Genomic DNA, 18,117 nt, shown 5'->3' with positions numbered 1-18,117 from the left:
TCTCATATTTTGTCAGCCCTATGGGGGACTTTTGACTTTTGGAATGAAAACTCAGATGGTGTGAAACATCATCAGACTTGAAACATCATAAGACTTGAATGAAATGCGTCAGAACATATTTTTCCTTTTGCCAAAAATTAAATAAAACTAGCAGAAAGTGATGTTGGTGAAACTCGTATTTTATTTATTTTTTTAATGTAAGGCGTTTTGTTGCATTCCTAAACTCTCCTAAATTTGCTCTGTGCAGTCACATATTCTGAATGACTGTCGCTGCGCTTGAACTTGACCGACGGAATTGCCTGGGAAAAGAGGCGCGACTTTGGCCCTTTGCTCTCCTCCTTTATGGAGAGGGGGCTGCTCGAACTGATGTCAGCGCTCATTTGCATAAACTCCAGCCTGTTCCCAATTAAACCAGGAAAGCAGCAAGACCGTCCCTCTGTTTCCACATGGTGGAGAATGGACCAGCATCTCCCCCTCAGTCCGAGGATCAAGAACCAGAAGCAGGTGCTGAAATGTAAGTTGAATGGGTTTTTCATTACGCGCAGAATTTGTTTTAGCGATTCGTTTTGAATAAATTTAATCTTTGCACAGTACGTTTAGTCTTTTTTAAATGATCTGATCGCTTCTGTTACATTCATGAAAGTGAGGTTTGTTGATGTTGGAGTGATGAAGTGCACGTGATACCTGAAGTTTCTATCCTGATGTGTTATGAGTGGGTTTTTACGAGTCTCGACGTGATTGATTTTATTAATACAACGAACTGCTGACCCTTTGAAAGATTTAGCATTAGGCCAATTGATCATTTCAGGGCTGCACAGGGCTTTGCGTGGGCATGGCAGCCCAATGCAGGAAGTTCTAATGTCCTTTCCCAGACACTGAAAAGCTGGCCACTAATTCTCAACTGACGGAGAATGCAACTGAGCTATTTGATATTGCAATGCCAAAATTATTATTTATTTATGTTGTTGAAATAATTAAATTTGATATGTGCTGCTATTTCTAAAAAACAAACAAACAAACAATAAACAGTAAAGCATGGATTTCACTATCAGTGACTAATTCTCCCATCACCACAGCAAGTATATATAATTGAGAAAATAACCTTTTATTATAAAATATCTTCAGCTGTATGATGTTACAAAGAATTCTGTTCAGTCCACAACCGAAGGAGTTCAGAGGGTTGAAGTTCTCAGAAGTTGCTTTTTCCAATTGGACAACAATCAAGATGGAAACGTTCGAGCTTTTCAGACTAAACAAAATGTTGCCCAGACATGATGATACCATTCCGAATCTGAACCATTCAAACTGGTGGGATAACTCGCAAAACATGTCTCTTAAACCGCCAGATTTATTATTAATTTAGATTTGACAGTTTTAAACCCTTTGGGAGTATCAAAGCTTTCCACCAACACAAAACAACTTATTACAATTAACTGCAGCTCTTAGGCGCTAATTTGGGGGCATGACAGACTGAAGGACAAATATTGGCTTCCTGTTGGTCTTCATGTGTGACCTTTGACACCGCTGCTTCAGTGTCAGGTCAGGCCTCTTTGAAGAGCGGCCATTACAATTCCCAGAAGTGGCCACTTGAATCGGTCAGTTATTAACAATTGAACCCAACAGAGCTCAGTGTAGTCACGCATGATGACAGCCATACAAACCTGACAGGAATGAATGATTTTAAGGGGAAGTTGGCTGCAGTTTGAATAAGCAGGATTTGAACAAACTTCTCATTAGACTTTACAGTCTGTAAATCCGAGATTTGAGATTTGTGAGAAAAAAATACGTCCCATTTATGAAACTAACAAATTTGTGAGCACCACTAAATGTGTTATGAAAATCCATCCATCCATCCATCCTGTTCAGGGTCGCGGGGGGCTGGAGCCTATCCCAGCTGGGTGTTATCAAAATAATTTTTTTTAAATAAATCAACTTTTTATTCAACCAATAAGTGTATTTAGTATTTTGTAAAGTCTTTGCAAATGTAGATTCATGCAAAATTCAAACAGAAGGAGCTTACATGGGAAACACATGTTGAACTAGACACCATTACTCAGTAGGTAAATTATATTCCATAAACTTTAATTGGTGATATGGCACCATATTGGCTATTTCCCTGACCTGTACAATTTTACTGCCTTTGAAGACGATTTTTTAACTTCTATTTTCTAATGCATTCTCTATTGGACCGTATATTTCTACCGTACAGTCTTCTACCCTAGAATATTCTTAAACTCTGAAAGACAAAAAGAAGCACTTTGTTTGTCTTTTTCTTCAAATTAAACATTCATGCATTTGTGTTGAATTGCTAGACTCACGTCACAAAAACCATTTATTAATTTTTCCATTGTCCAGATATAACAAGTCTGTATTAAAGGGCTAAATAAACGCCACATTATACTAAGAAAATGACCCACGTTTAAAAATAAAATTAATTTTTTCCTTTAGAGTCAAACTTGGCGATATAATGTTAAAAGTCTGAAATAATCCCAGTAAATTTCAGTTTAAAATGTACGTAAATTTGCATTAGTTCAGTATAATCGCCACTAAGGTAAATATTCGGCATCCAGACGTGCATATGCGTGTCATTATTTTGTGTTAATAGAAACGTTCTGCTGCTGCAGACAAAAAACACGAAAATGTGCAACAAGATACAACCGTTCCTCTCCTCTCTCTGTAAAACATAAACGCCCTTTAATATTAGGTAACTGCACATTCTAGATATGATTTTACAGCTTACGGACTTTGAAAACGAAGCTACTGCTGCTTTAAAAGATGACTGCGGGTCATTCTGCTAAAATGATTACGCATTTTCATGCGCCCCTATTTCGGTTTGAAGCCTCTAATTTTCAAAGCATTTTCACTAAGATCACTCACGTTTTTTTCTCCAGTGCTGTAGAGAATCAAACGAATGAAATGCCCTGCAGACAATTCTGCAGCATCATGTAGGCCCATGCATGGATATTATTTAATACAACAATTATTCAACATGGATCTTGATGCCATGAGCAACTAATATTATGCACCTCCATTAGAGTGACACTAATAATCTCCACAATTTTTGTGCATGTCTTCTAATTTGAATACAAATAAACACAAAATATGAGGCCTATCAGTTACACTAGCAGTTACACAGTCACTAAATCTGCAGCGCTGAATAGTTTTGATGCATCCTACAGTTTCTATTTAGCGGCCGTACTCCCATTACATTGTTGTCACGGGGTTATATGCCGTTTTATGCGGTTTGCAACGTGCTGTGGACGTAGGCCGGAGATATTAGGCATGCAGGCCCGAGTTGCAGCTCTGAGTTGTTGCCGTTAGGTGACGCTGTTTAGCTCGAATGCTTTGCAAAGAAGTGTGGATGTGCGGGCCTCATTAAGGGCCACAGTTATGAGATTAGCGATTCACTTTGATTTAATTGACCGTCATTATACACTTATACGTGGCGGACGGGTAAGGAAAATCTTGACACTCTGTTGATATATTTAGAGAACAACAAAGCGACATACGATTTCTCACTGAAATCTTTAACCGTAAGAGCACTCGACGTCCAGAGACAGCCGTGACCCAGGTAAAGTATGAACGCAGGTCTGTAGATTTAAAAAGCAAAACAAAACAAAGCAAAACAACAACAACAACAAAAAAACAACCTCTCGTTTCTGATCCACACTGTGTTGTCTGGATTTCCATAAATAGGAAAATGCAGCTTGAGCTCAGTCTGTAAGTCTGATTTATTTTCATAATAATGCTCTTGCTGCTCTCACGACGTCTGCTAATAATAATAATGATGATGATGATTATGATTAGTTTTCCTTGGCCTGGCTTTCACCAGTTTTACTTTGAATGGTCTACTAAGCTGGTTTTCTCTGGGGTTTTTTTTTCTGCTTTCATATTTCGAACCAACCAAATTATATTTATTATATTTTATTTATTTTGATTTTGGTAAACTCTGACTTTTGAACACTTACATTTACACGCACATAAGATTTAAGGGAAAAAATGTAATTTAGAGGAACAAAAAATGTAAAAATTTCTATTCCTATTAATATGACCATAAGCCAAACACGTGTCCAGATAAATGCAGATGGAATAAAGCAGCATTACAACAGAAATCAGTCTTTTGAACTCGTGAACTAGGCTCTGAATATTAACCCTGTATGCCACGCGCAGTCTATTGGATAACACATTTGGAATAATCTACCCCGTCGGCTGACGTAAGCACGCAAAGAATCACGCTCTTTCCTATGTCTCTTTTTGTACCACTTATCATTGACTCTCCTCTGTATATGCTTCTGCAATGTGAATTTGTTTTTAACACGCGGAATTCGGCATTTTTATCAGCTCTGAGGTCTACATTTGGCACACAAGTGTCCACCGTGCGCTCTGTTACGCTCAGAGAAGAAGACGTCGCACCACGTAAAGCAACGTGACCCACTGGAGCTCTGGGGAAGCATCTCTTTGCGCTGCTAAGGCTGCGGCAACAGCACCACACAACGCTGATGTGTGCTCTTCTTTGATCGTCTCCACGTCTTATAAATCGTTTGCCTTTAACGCGTTAATCCTGTAGTAAGCTTTTAAGCGCACGGAAACTACCGCGTATAAATCGCTAGAGGTTTAGGTTTTATTGTGCTTTATTGCTCGGTCTGGCTCGGTCTTCCCGCATGTAAGATGTTGTCACAGGTGCTTCAGTCAAGCAATGTGTGGAGATCACTGCTCAATCCAGATGATGCCGGTGACACTGCCCAAAAATTATTATTATTATTATTATTTTTTGTTCTGGCCATCGGGACTTCTGTATGTAGATGACCATGAAGAGGCGAGAAGAAAGATGGAGCTAGAAGGGGATGGAGAGTGTGAGAATATTCTTCATGCCACATAAAACCTTTTTGCCATAAAAAAAAATGCTACCATAAAAAGGCTGATGCCGGTAAACCCAAATTTGAAGTCTGCATCTGCATTTGTCTCCAAATTGTTCTCTCTGGTTCCTTCCTCCCCTCCTACTCTTGAGCTCTCTCCAGAAGCCACGGAGACTGCACGTTTTGGCTCACCACGTACATCAAATGCTGGATGCAACTAAAGAAAGAGAGACCCGTCATTCAGCATAACAATGGAGTTCACAATGGTCAACGAAGAATGTTTGAGTTTCTGTACACGTCGTGCACACCGGGCGTTATGTGTGCATGAGAGAGAGAGAGAGAGAGAGGGAGAGGGAGGGGGAGAGAGAGAGAGAGAGAGAGAGAGAGAGAGAGGGAGGGGGAGAGAGAGAGAGAGAGAGAGAGAGAGGGAGGAGGAGGAGACCGGCGACGCAGCAGCACCGCATACTGTCATCCGAGACTGGGGAGGAGAAAGCCGGAGTAGGATGCTGCCAGCAGTATCACCTCGGCCTTGGCTTATGCAGAAGTAATGACAGTGCTAAGAAAAAAAAAAAAAAAAGAAAAAAAAAGCATTTATTTGGGTTTGGATCAACTTATTCTGTAGCTTTACTCTCGATCTGCGAAGGCTTGTTCGTCGATTGGCTTTCTCCTTGGACTTTGGGCTCTTATAGTTTGGTTACACTTGAGAGATGACCGATAGAAACTTGCCTTAAAACACTGAATGGACTTGAACTGGAGATGCGGGATTTACTCTGAGTCTATAACTTGTAAGTATGTTTTTGGTATGATTTATTTAAGGTCAGCTAGTCTTAACCTTGAGACTATGGGGAATGAGGTTGCTTGACTAGCATATTTCAACAGCACCTACAACACAAAGCGATAGTAGTAATAATAATAATAATAATAATAGCATTTATATATGTAGGTAGAAAAGAAATAATATAGTTTTATTATAGGTTATAGGTTACCTAGTTGTTCAAATTAAACTGAAAATTTCACTGTCAGTTATGGTGAGCTCTAAGTGATGAGTGGCAGCCGGTCGTTCCATCTCATATTAGCGGGCCCATCCATTGAGCGCTGATGAGGCGGGCTTAGTGGCCCCAGAGCTGGCGTTTATAAAGCAAACAGTTGTGTGATTGTTAGCAGAGCCTGGGAAAATGTCCCCTTGGCCGGGAGGTGGAGGGACTTGACGCCAGAGCCTCTTGTTAAGAAGACTTGTGTGCTCCCAGACAGCATTGTGATGCTAATGAGCACCAGCACGTTGTTGAACTTGATGTTGACTTTCTTTCTTTCTTTGGGCGATTTTTTTTTCTTTCTTTCTTCGTCTTCTCGCCCCCCCCCCCCCCCCCCCCCCCCCCCGGTCACTTGTTTGTGGGAAAATGTTCTCCGGGGCTACAGTGTGAAATTAATTAATCAGGCCATTGCAGATAAGTATATAGAACTACAAAATTCACGGAAACAACCAATTGTTCCCCTAATTTATTTGGTTATTTATTTTTATTATTATCATTATTTTTATTATACTATATTATATTTTAATTATTTTTTGCAAAATATTTTTCTGCAACACTCAACAAAACACTAATGTGCAGGATTTACACTTTAAGAGACAAGAGACTTGTTGCTATAGGAATACTCATAATACTTAAAGTAACCAGATTTATCGTATTATATACAACAACACATTTAAAAATATAAAATTTTGAGTGTGCTACTCGCTTCATTATTTTGAAATGAAATAATTAACAAACAAAATTAGGTAATTGATTTGGAGAATATATATATATTTAAATTATTATTCTTTCTTTCTTTCTTTCTTTCTTTCACCATGCAACAGGTTCAGGACTAAGGCAAATTATATTGCTAGTACAGGACTAGTTGCCCCCTTTATGCATCACTCCTCAAAACACACATTTTTTCACATCACATAAAAATCTGGCTTACAGCACTGGCGCTTTATTCATTGCTATGCGATACGTTTTATTATGGCATTTAATTTAAATTCAGCACACGGAGATTCACTGTATAGAATACTAAAGTCAGCACTATAACTAATATATTTTTATGTAAAATTCAGGTGGAAATCTGATATTTAAATGCAATTTTAGTCTTAAATTGTGGTCATATTTGTGCTCTATTTGCAGGACAAAACAATACTTTTAAATGATATTAAATCACACTTTATTAAATTATATTCAAATACAGAGTTTGCTTCTTGATATCTGTTTTATATAATAATTCACTTTGTAATTTATGTAATTATTCTTGAAAAACAGATCACACTGTTGAAAGCTGGTGTGTAACTTCTCGATTAGGATTTAAATATGATTCCCCCCAACACACACACACACACACACACACACACACACACACACACACACACACACACACACACACACACACACACACACATCTTTGCAAGTATGTTTACTCAGTTTTAATTTCAAAATATACATCCTCAAATTAGGTGTGGTCTCAGAGGTTTCAGATTTGCATCTTCAAACTCCTAATAGTTCAGATTTGTACTTTTCTTTAACGTTTTTGTACGACGCTGGCAATTAAGTTCATTCGTTTCAGCACCATGGACAGAGACTCTCTCTTTTTTTTTCTTTATCTGCAAAGGCCAAAGTTGAGTCTCTGTAGTTTCCTTTATAAACATTAAAACAGCGTGTAGCTTCGCTCTTTTAGATTTTTATTTATTTGATTTAGCAGAGACAAAGGACAAAGAAAGAATATTTTTTCCCCTTGATGTCATCGAATCCACACACCGTAAATCTCGTGTGACTTCAGCAAACAGTATAAAGAAAACACAGTCACATGGGTGGTTTATTTCATTCTATTTTGTTTGAATTTATTTTATTTTTTTAATTTATGGCGTAAAGGCTAAAACAGTGAGGTAAAAAGATCGGTAGATTTCAATACTGCAAGAAAATAAAATAGAAAAGAACAGAATAGAATAGAATGCTCAGTTTGTTGTCATGAACACCTTTACTGTACTTTATGTCTGACAGGACGTGACGCAGTCAGGGGGCGGGCTCACATGAATGAACGTGAGCCTGATGAAGGCAGAATTGAGAATCAATCAGCATTAATGTACAGTCCGATCAGTTTGTTTTAACGGAGGAAGACAGAAAGAAAAAGAAAACAGACATACACATATAGTTACTTTTGACCTTGCAGAAAATGCGATTATATCCAATTCTTTGGAAATCTGTTACATGTATTTAATTCACTTATTTCTAAATAATAATAATAATAGTTTTTTTTCTTAGATTAGATTCTTGGGCAAGTCAACTTAATTAAAACAAGTAACAGTTATGGCATTTAAACTAAGAAGTAATATGACACGAAACAAAATAAAGCATAAAAAAAAACTACTTCCTGATATTTTAGTGTCATAAATGCGGCTCGAGAATTAAAAAGAAATGTGATTTTGTGACGAGTAGGATGCTCGTATTTTTGTTTTTGTTTTTTGTTTTCTAAGTCGAAATTATGTAGAAATACTGACTCTGGGGGAGGCTACCGTTTTTCAAATTTTCCAAAGAAAAAACATAAAATGACTTTTTTTAAAAGAAAAACGACATAAATAAGTAAATATGAATAAGTAAAGATTTACCTTTTCAAATATACTTGAAAATGTAAATCAAAAGAAAACTGGAATAGCTGATTACTTTTCAAATTACGGTAGGACTGTAGTTCAAATACACTACACTGTACACACACACACACACACACACAGGGAGAGAGAGAGAGACTTGTTATTTTGAATTTAATTTTGAATAAAATTTTTAGCACATGTTGTGAATTTTATGAAGCTCCATGTAAGACGCGCAGCATCGGCCGAAAATGAGGAGCAAACACATTACAGGCTTTTACTGAGATTGCAGGAAATCCTGCGGGCTAATGTATTCCAAATTATGTTTTGCGTACACTGATGCTTTGTAGTCATTCTCTGCATTTTGTTAATTAGCACTCCAGATAATCATCTCCCTCAAACAATTAAAGCTTAAATGCAGATTTTGTTTTTGAACACTCATAGTCATAATGAAAATAAATTCATGGAGAATGGAACAGAGCTATAAAAATAAGATGATTTGTAATTAAAAATGAACACTATACTGCTTAACTTAATGATGATTTTAGCCAGAACCCGTGACCTGCAGGTTGTTCTGCGTTTCTTTTTGTGAACAGACTTCCCATCCTTACTTATTTACCCACAGGATGTTTAGAGATATGCCTAAACACGACAGTTGTATATTGCCCAAAGATTTATGCAGTCATGTGACTGTGGTGGTGTTACACACTGTTGCATGTCCATGTCCATTCCTGATTATGTTCTTGTTAAATAAGCTTCTGTTATGGTGTTATATTACTGATGTGAGTGAAACACAGTACGTGTTCTGTAGCTTGACAATAGAAAATAATTAATTACCCCGTACTTTGTTGGGGAAATCACGTCCAGTAGATATTAGCAGGGTCCTCGGACTTCATATTAAGATCCAACAACCACTCGCAGGCGGTATCTGTTTATTAGAGTGAATAAGCTTAATGGAAGCTGTCTATTCTCTCTTGAACTTTCATTACTTCGTGTGTCCGTTTTGTCCACCCCATATCTCTGATGCTCACCCATGTGTGTGCCGGTGAGCATACCTAATTTCGCGCGTATCCCTTGGCAATCTGACCTCGAGGCCCCAAAGCGGCCCTCCGCCTCCTGCTCCCCATATCTGACACTGCGACGGGCTTACTCCTCACTCTCGTCTTCTCATCCTCGGGCTTTGTTGCGGTTCGCTTGATATCCCGCGTTTTTTCTCTTATATTTCTTACGCGCAAATACTGATGGTTATGCTCTGTGTAAAGTGGGCTTTGTCTTCACGTGTGCCGGTACCCCAAATGGTCGACACGCAGCATCACAGCTGGACACAGCCTGAGGGAGAGGCTTCAATCCCGAACTGAGATTGGAAGAATATCTCGGCTCGAAAGCCTGGTAGTTTAATATTGCCTCGATATATGTGTCCGATTATGGAATCTGCTCTTTTAAATAGAATCTGTGAGTATGCTGCATGCTATTCTCAATTCAGTGTAGCCAAACTAATCTAAGAGTTTAGAACAATTAAAATAAAACACAGTGCAGTTAAACAATTTCCCTTATTTGTTTTGGGTTACTTGAGCAAGGCACTATTCATTTATAAACACAATTATTTTTGCCACACAACTGATATGCTTATAAAGATGTCAGTTTAGTATTTCGTCCCACCTTTATATTTCACACACCCCCACCCCCACCCCCAAAATGAAGCTTGAAACGCTTATCATGAGGGGGAAAAAAATACCAAATTTAAGCGTAATAGCCATGTGTGGTTGATTATAAAGGATTATAAAGTCTGGTTTGTCCTGCTGTCATCTTATAGCATGTCACTAACTAATCCAGAACATACAGTAGCATCAAGTGAGGCGGGAGTTGTTCCACTAGATCATGTTGTTGACATTTAGCTGGAAGCTCCTCTTCTGTAGGTTATATAGGCCTTTAGTAGTTTGTCCTGCTTTCAAACAATTCATGGATTAATTCACTCAACGAGGAAACTGTGGTCTATGGTCTGAAATGGGTCGATGTGAGCTGGCATTTAAAAGAACAATAAGCAGGTTGTTTGTGAGTTCTTGTGGGGAAAGAACGGACGTAGCATTGTCTCTTATCTCAGCTTATGTGTTGTTTTCACTGTAGGAGCTCAAGCTAGGCATTAATAGTAGGTACATGTATGCTATATTAGGGCATAGAGCCTGGCTTCCTGTTACGCCTGTCCATGGATGACAGGTGGATGTATCATCCTCCTCCTGCAGCTGGATGACTTCACCCTGCAGATGCTCCCCTGGAATTATAGTAGGAGGAAGTTCACCAGTGTTTTTGAAGAATAGAGATGATGAATAGTCACCAGCGTGATTGCTACAAGGTAGGGATATGTTTGGTTGAAAATAGTGTATTGCACTATCGCTGCTTTGCCTTTGATGCTTCTGTGGTTTTGTAGGCTGTGGCTTGGATGCTATTTTATATATATATATATATATATATATATATATATATATATATATATATATATATATATATATATATATATAGTCCCGCCTCTATCCCAATGCCTTTTCAGTTCTGGGCTTTACCAAAACAGTCTAGGGACAGCGTGGTATAAATGATGCTCGGCTTGTTCTGTCAGTGAATCGTGATGCGTAAAGACAATAATAAAACAGGGTATTGCCTTGACTGTAACCTGCTTTGTGCATGCGCGCAGTACTAAGTGTACATTAGCGAGAGAGAGAGAGTGAGAGAGAGAGAGAGAGAGAGAGAGAGAGAGAGAGAGAGAGAGAGAGAGAGGCGTGCGCATGCATGCAGGCGGAATGCAATGGCTCCATGTGACCACAACACAAGCACCTCCGGCGGCGGCCCCTTTAAGAGACGTGGGTTAGTTTTTCTCTTTGGTTATCTAGCTGTATGAGTTTATGTAATATCATAAAGCTAGAGAACCGAATGTATAAACTAATTCTGCAGTCGTCACGGCAGAGCGAGCCGGAACCGGACCGAGAAGGGGGGGCCTGTCGGAGCGGATGGATGCAGCCTGCATGGAGGACTGGAAGCCCGCGGCAGCGTCCGTGCATTGCACAGAGAAACGTATCCAATTTCCTTGGACGTACAACGGTGCAGAAAGGATTGCCTCCCAAAAAAGAAAGAAAGAAAAAAAAAAAACGGATCCATGGTGCTATATTTCTTTCAAGAAGGATGCATGGAGTGACAGCAGCAACCGGAGACAGGCTCCATTCATAGAGTGATGATGAGGAGGAGGAGGAGGGCGACTCGGCAGTGGTGCTGGTGCTGTCTCTTTGAATATAACATACTTGCCTTGTTACAGTGCCTAAGACTGACGTTTTAGATGTTTGGCTATTAACTCTATAGTTATCTGAATGTCGTTAAATGCCGGGGAGATGAGGTGAGATGAACACGAGCTGTAGCTCAAAGAGGCACCTGATTGGAGGGATCCTGAGAGTCACGTGTTCTACCAATAGCCCCCATATCCCCACTGTGCTGGCCTGTTTGTGTAGCCTAGTAATTTAGAAAATTGTATTAGCAATCAAAGCTGCTTCTTATTGTTAGCAGCAATCTGTAGTGATTCCGTTAATGCACATTGCTGTATTTTCTCTTTAAAAAACCAGAAAGCAGGAGCTTCACTGTGCCATGTCACACCACACAGAATTAGTCTGTTTAAAAGGTATATTCACCTTTATGTGCTCCTGTTAGTTGTGATGGCAATTATCCATATTTCAGATGCATTCTCAATATTTAATATACCTTTTGGAGTAAGTAGGAGAATGTGTTGCAGGTCACCAAAATGATGTGTGACAGGTTATGAAGGGGAGAAAAAGACAGGTGTTTCTCAAAGAAATCATCTTATGTAGATTTAACTTGTATGATGCCCTTACCAGGAGCAAGGAAGACAGGACAAAACAACAGCTCACACTGGTGCTGAAGATGTTTGTGGGACATCAGGAAAGCAGCACATTGTGCAGTTAAAACAAAGGCACTTTCTGGTTTTGATGATGCGCCAGTTTATTCTTAGAGCTCACAGGATAAAAAGAAGCCTGCCACAATGCCACTAAGCAGTATTTTCTCTGTTAAAAGATATATATGATTGGGCACACAAATCACAGGTAATGTAGGGATGTTTTCATTGTTGATGTACAGTTGCAGACCAAGCAGAGAGATTTTTGGAGCCAGCATCACTGAACGACATGGTCAGCTGGGCTGCTCTGACTGTTTTTCAGGCTCGTTTCATAATGCTCTTTTGGGGTGCACAATATCTGCTCATTCTCCACTCAATCTGAGTCAGAGTGGAGCTGCCACTGAGTGATAGGATGTTCTGTATAGTGTGGAGCCTATGGAATTTTAAACAAGCCAATTCAGTGCTAGCTGGTAAATCTGTGGCTGCTTGTGGCTCTGTACTCTTGAGTGTGTAGCAGCACATAGCCTGGTGCTACTGTTAGTAGGCCCTGGCTTATACTGCGTCACAGAGCAGGGCAGGTGCCGGCAATGGACCTAGCTAGAAGATGTCTGTGCCTTCTCAGTGAGCTGTGCTTTTGTGGTATCATGCTGCTGTACATGTCATGTAGTGTGTATGCATAATAGTAAATGTATGCCATTCACACATAAGGTTATAAACATTAGCTCCCTGCACTTGTAATTATGAGAATAATAGTGGGTTCAGTGTAGTTATTCTTTAGTTAGTGTAATAGAGCTTGGTATTATACAAGGTTTGTATGGTGTCAGGATACCAACAGTGTGAAAAGAATCAGTAGCTTTATTTCTAGGTGAGATTTTTTTTTCTATATGAAGAATTAATATCTTTAAATGAAATCAAAACCACAGCACTGTGATTTCATAAGAGTATTTGAAAAATAGTTATGATTTGAGGACAACGTGTGCCGAAATCTTTTACAATTCTCCTCTCATCTATTCATTTAACTCATAATTAAGCTAAGGCACTTTTAATATATCATGCGCTGTCATCTGTGTGCTATAACAACAACACCAGCCTCCCAGCTTCCTTCCAGCTGTAGCAGAATTTCATGCATTGCTGAGGGGTAATAAATGGAGGATATGGGGAGAGGTCTTTGAGATTGAAATGCAGTCTGGTGAGTGACTGAGAGGCAGGCTAGACGTCGGTGTTCCCACATTAATATGTGTCTGTCTGGGCCCTCTCCACCATCAGGAGGAGGCCCTCAACACCAGATGGAGCCCAGTCTAGTCTAGTCTTGGTCTAGCCTATGAGCACCTGCCACATGGCTGCATTAAACTTTCCATTGTCTCTGTGATTTCTCTATTTGTATGCCTATTTGAATCTCATTTATTGTTTCACGTGCCTGGGTTCATTCTGCACAAATTACAATGGCAACATTAACAAAGTGAGACTAGATAGAATAGGACTAAAGACAAGACTGACTAGATATGATAAGACAGAAAAAAAAGAAATTATTTTATTGACGAGTGCTTACATTTCCAACCAAATCTATCATATCTATATCCTTTCTCTCTGAAGCATAAATATGCCAGTATGTCCTCCACTGTATAAACAGTATTTTTATGTTTTAGTTCTGTGTGTTGCGTAAGGGCAAGATGCTTGTTGGCAAAAATTTTTTGGACAAAGCAGCCGTGCTGTTTATTGTCCTGTACACAATGGAGACATTGTTTTAGGTTCACAGCCCTGCTGTATTTCCAAGCTAACATGCTTTGCTTGAATTAGTGTGAGCATCATTTCAAGTTACTATCATAGGTTTTTACAAAAACATTTTTTTTAAACTTCACACCCGGACAAAATTATGATTAGTATTATACTTTTTTTTTTCTTTGGGTGCGAAATAAATCAAATAAATAAAAGAAAAAAATGATTCCATATTGTCTGAACCCATATTCCAGTGTTATCAGCCTTCTATTATCGTTTTACCTTGAATTGCAGTGGCCTATATAAACCTCTTCTCTGAACTTATGAATTCTGGGTTTGGTAGCCTAGCAACAGCCTCTGACCCATGCAAGGGAAAGAGGAAAAAAAAAAAAATTGAAAGGCTGACATGCAGGCTTTAAACCTGCAAAGGACGTCAGATTTCAGTGGATGTAATCTTTGAGTATTTTGTGTAATCGCTTGTGCAGTGTGTTTGTTGCATGAGTGTGTGTGTGTGTGTGTTTGTTGAACAGATTGGTATTACAGACAGCTGCAATAGAAAAATAAGAAACTTTCCACATAATTCTAAAAAGGTAAAACGGTATTAGTAATTGCATTATTCTAAACATTTACTACTTTAGCATTAAATGGAGATTTTCTTTCATTTACATTAAATCCACTAATGAAAATCATTAGCGATAATATGGATTTTTCCTTTTGGCTTTACTGTATTCCTGCTCCATTTTAATTATATATGTAATTTTTTGGGATTGAGTCTTTCTGTATTAAGAGCCAAAACACTTCTTGTATTTCACAGTTTAGCATGAAAGTTTCATGCTGAATCTGACGTGTTCAATTTATAAATCAAAATTTGAGCAAAAAATATTCTGTAATACTACCAGATGTTAAAGACTAAAGTTTTTCATTGATGTAACAATCCTCAAACATTTCCTATGAGAGTGTGGGCAAAAGGTTTATGGTGGTGAAATTAATTTGTACACTGTGTTCTGGTAGATTATGACCATGACCTGCTGCAGGAGTGGGCCCTCGCTCAACTTAATGCTTTATGTTTTTGCAGGAATCTGTGCAGTGCAGAGTAAGGGGAGTCACACAGAAACACACACACACCACCAACAGGCCTGCGTCTGGACCTGCAGGACAGCATGTCAGAAGGGGAACAAGCAGCCTCCTGCCCTGAGGAGCAAAGGTCACTGACTGGGTCAGGAGGAGGCGTCATCACTTTAGTGCAAAGGTGAGGCACACAGTGCTACTTGAACTTGAAACAGTTATGAACTACCCTCAGATATTTTCAAATAAACAGATGAACCAGTTTGTTTGAAAACATGATATTTATAATGTGCGTTGAGTTAAATCTTGAGTTTATGACAGAAATGATGTGAGCTTTACATTCCTCTCGTTCTTCACACGTCCGCTTTTTGTTCACTTGTCTCTCGCCCTCTGCTTTATAGCGTCTGATCCAATTTGTTAGATTCTTCGGATTTGGCAGATAAGAGGGGGTGGCCACTTGTATAATCTATATTTTAATTCATTTGTCCATGCTCTTTATCCTTTTAAACATAAATAGGTGGGGGGCCTTGGCCTGATGTGTGCGTAAGGTGTGCTCATGTGGAAAGACTGCCAGGGTGGCTAAGTCCCTCACTTCACTAATTCCCCCTTTCCATCTCTCTCTGCTACTTAGTTTGCCCTTCTTTGGCCTCCATACATGCCTTATATCCCAGTGCTCTCACAGAGAAGTACGCCTTTATTTATCTTTTGGTGATCTTTTAGTAACTATATATATATATATATATATATATATATATATATATATATATATAATTTATTTATTTAAATTCTGAAAAACGTTTCAAGATGCACCTCAGTACCTCTGTGGATTTCTATGCACTTTTCCAGAAATTTCAAACCAACAATTTTTCCCCAACATGTAGAATTTCTGTTTTTTGCCATTTTAGCCACAAAGGAGTTCTAATTTTCCCATCCAATTTTTTTGCATAGTTATTGTAAAGTGAAAATTTTTATTGTTGTGATGTAGCTGTCCTTTGTATTTTTTTTCCTCTATTAGATGCTCATCACAGTATATATCCTAGTGTATCTACAGAGATTTCTAGCTCTAATTGCCACTTATTCTGTTATCTAGTTGGCAAAGCCTTGCAAGCTGTGGGTTCTATAATGTTGCAGATGATGGAAAGATGCAACCAGATGTAGGTGACTCACCCACTTTCCTCCCCACTTCTTTCTGAGTGTTGAGTGACATGACTAAAGATTACCTTCCCTATCCTAACAGTTGCTATAGCAGGCCATCAAGGGCGAGAACGCTGCTCGGCTCGTGCATGTTTACACCTCCTGTGGAGAACAAAGTAGACGGAGTGATGGAGGCATCAGTGGAGAGGGAAGAAGAGGGAGATGAAGCCCCATCCATAGAGATTGAGGGCCGTCATTGGGGATAGACAGAAGAAGTGATTTTTTTATTTCCCTCCAGGGTTAGATGAGCGTTCTGTGACATTGGCTTAGTTCTATATCAGCATGCCCCCCAAGAGAAGAGGTTGCGTTTGAGAATCAGACAAGGGAAGATCAGAGGAGATTTCACAGCCTGTGGCTATCCTCCTCAATAGCATTCGACCACCTCTTAAACCTCCTTTGCTTTGCTTCAACTCGATGAGGGCTGCCGGTCTACTTAGTCAATATCATATCCACAAACTAGATAAATCGATGCAAACAAGCTTTGGCTGGACATGGGCTTTAGAAGTAGAGGCATAGCTACAGGCTAAATTTGACATAGAAATGCATCAATCCAGAAGTGACACTCTTCACGTTCTCTTTGTATTCATAACAGCAATTAAGAGCTAACTTTAACAGCCTGCATTCATGCTGTTTTCCTCTTACAAAACCCATGTACACTTTGTGCATTTGTTGCAATTGTTCCATAAGGAAGTTCCGGTGGGAGCATATGTGATTTCACACAGCAGCGGTGTTGCTTCCACAGCTGAGCACTCTCATGTATATGGAAAGACTCAAAGAGAGGGAAACCGTAATCCGCTCATTTACAGTACCTCAGATCTGGTCTGCCTTCTTTCTTTTTCTCTTAGTTTCTCTCTCTAACAAGCAAACACACACACACACACACACACACACACACACACACACACACACACACACACACACACACACACACACACACACACACACACACACACACACCTTAGTATGTCATATCTCCTCCTCAAACCTCCCACCCCCTCTTCCATCCCAATTCGGGCTCATCTTGCCATCACCTCTCCAGCTCTGCCACCCCAGAGAAACCAATTCAGACTACTGCTCCATACCGTCATGGCATGTTGGCCAAGGGAGATGGAGTCCTTTCAGGTTCTTGGCTACAACCTCCCTCCCTCCTTCCCTGTCACTGCCCCCTTGCTGCTTCTCAACATTTCCTCAGCACGCCTGGTGTAACAGCAGGTTAGCTAGACAGCATGATAGGACTGCTCCTGAGAAGCTGTTGGAGTTATTCGGCACATTATGTGACCTTTTCAAGTTTCTACAAAATTGCATGTGGGTGTGTGTTTTTATGATTCTGCTCTGAGCCTGCCGTTGCATGGTTAATATTGTCAGATTAGTGAGACTGTCAGAAACAAATGAAGCCTGCATTATGTGTTTAAATAGACTGATTGGTAGGTTTATCTGTAATAGGTTATCTTTATTGGCAAAACCAAACACCTACCTCCCACCCATGGCTTCTTAAAGTTGGCAATCTGCTTTAACAGCCGGCTGTTTGCTGGAAAAAAATTTTCTCAGGCTTTCTAGATTTGTATGCATAAACCACGCTACTCGGCTGTTCTTAAAAGTTGATTTAAATTATACCCTCTGCATTATGCAGCGTGATAGGAAATAAATCTCTTCAAGTGAATACACTGGATGGCGGGAGGTGGTGAAACGGGCCGAATGTGTGTTTGCTTGTGTGTGCGTCGGCACACAAGTGTAGCGCTGTGGCGTATGTTAACTGAAATTAAAGTCTGTGCAGAGGGGCTTGA

At 39.5% G+C, this 18,117-nt stretch overlaps 1 long non-coding RNA gene across 2 annotated transcripts in view; it reads left to right on the top strand.

The window, feature by feature from the left end:
• Positions 1–441: 441 nt before the first annotated feature.
• LOC115779660 (uncharacterized) overlaps positions 442–18,117 on the top strand; it is a 42,258-nt gene continuing 24,582 nt past the window's right edge. Inside the window, exons 1-2 of one of the 2 annotated variants that reach the window (XR_004019914.1) lie at positions 442–514; positions 15,150–15,323. This is a non-coding gene — a long non-coding RNA (uncharacterized LOC115779660). Of the gene's footprint in view, positions 515–5,449; positions 5,642–15,149; positions 15,324–18,117 lie in introns of those variants that run through there. The other variant, XR_004019913.1, reaches the window with a different exon arrangement.

Source organism: Archocentrus centrarchus, chromosome 4, assembly GCF_007364275.1.
Source record: "Archocentrus centrarchus isolate MPI-CPG fArcCen1 chromosome 4, fArcCen1, whole genome shotgun sequence".
NCBI lineage: Eukaryota > Metazoa > Chordata > Actinopteri > Cichliformes > Cichlidae > Archocentrus > Archocentrus centrarchus.
Note: the sequence above shows the minus strand (reverse complement) of the source record. Positions and strands in the feature narration are given on the sequence as shown.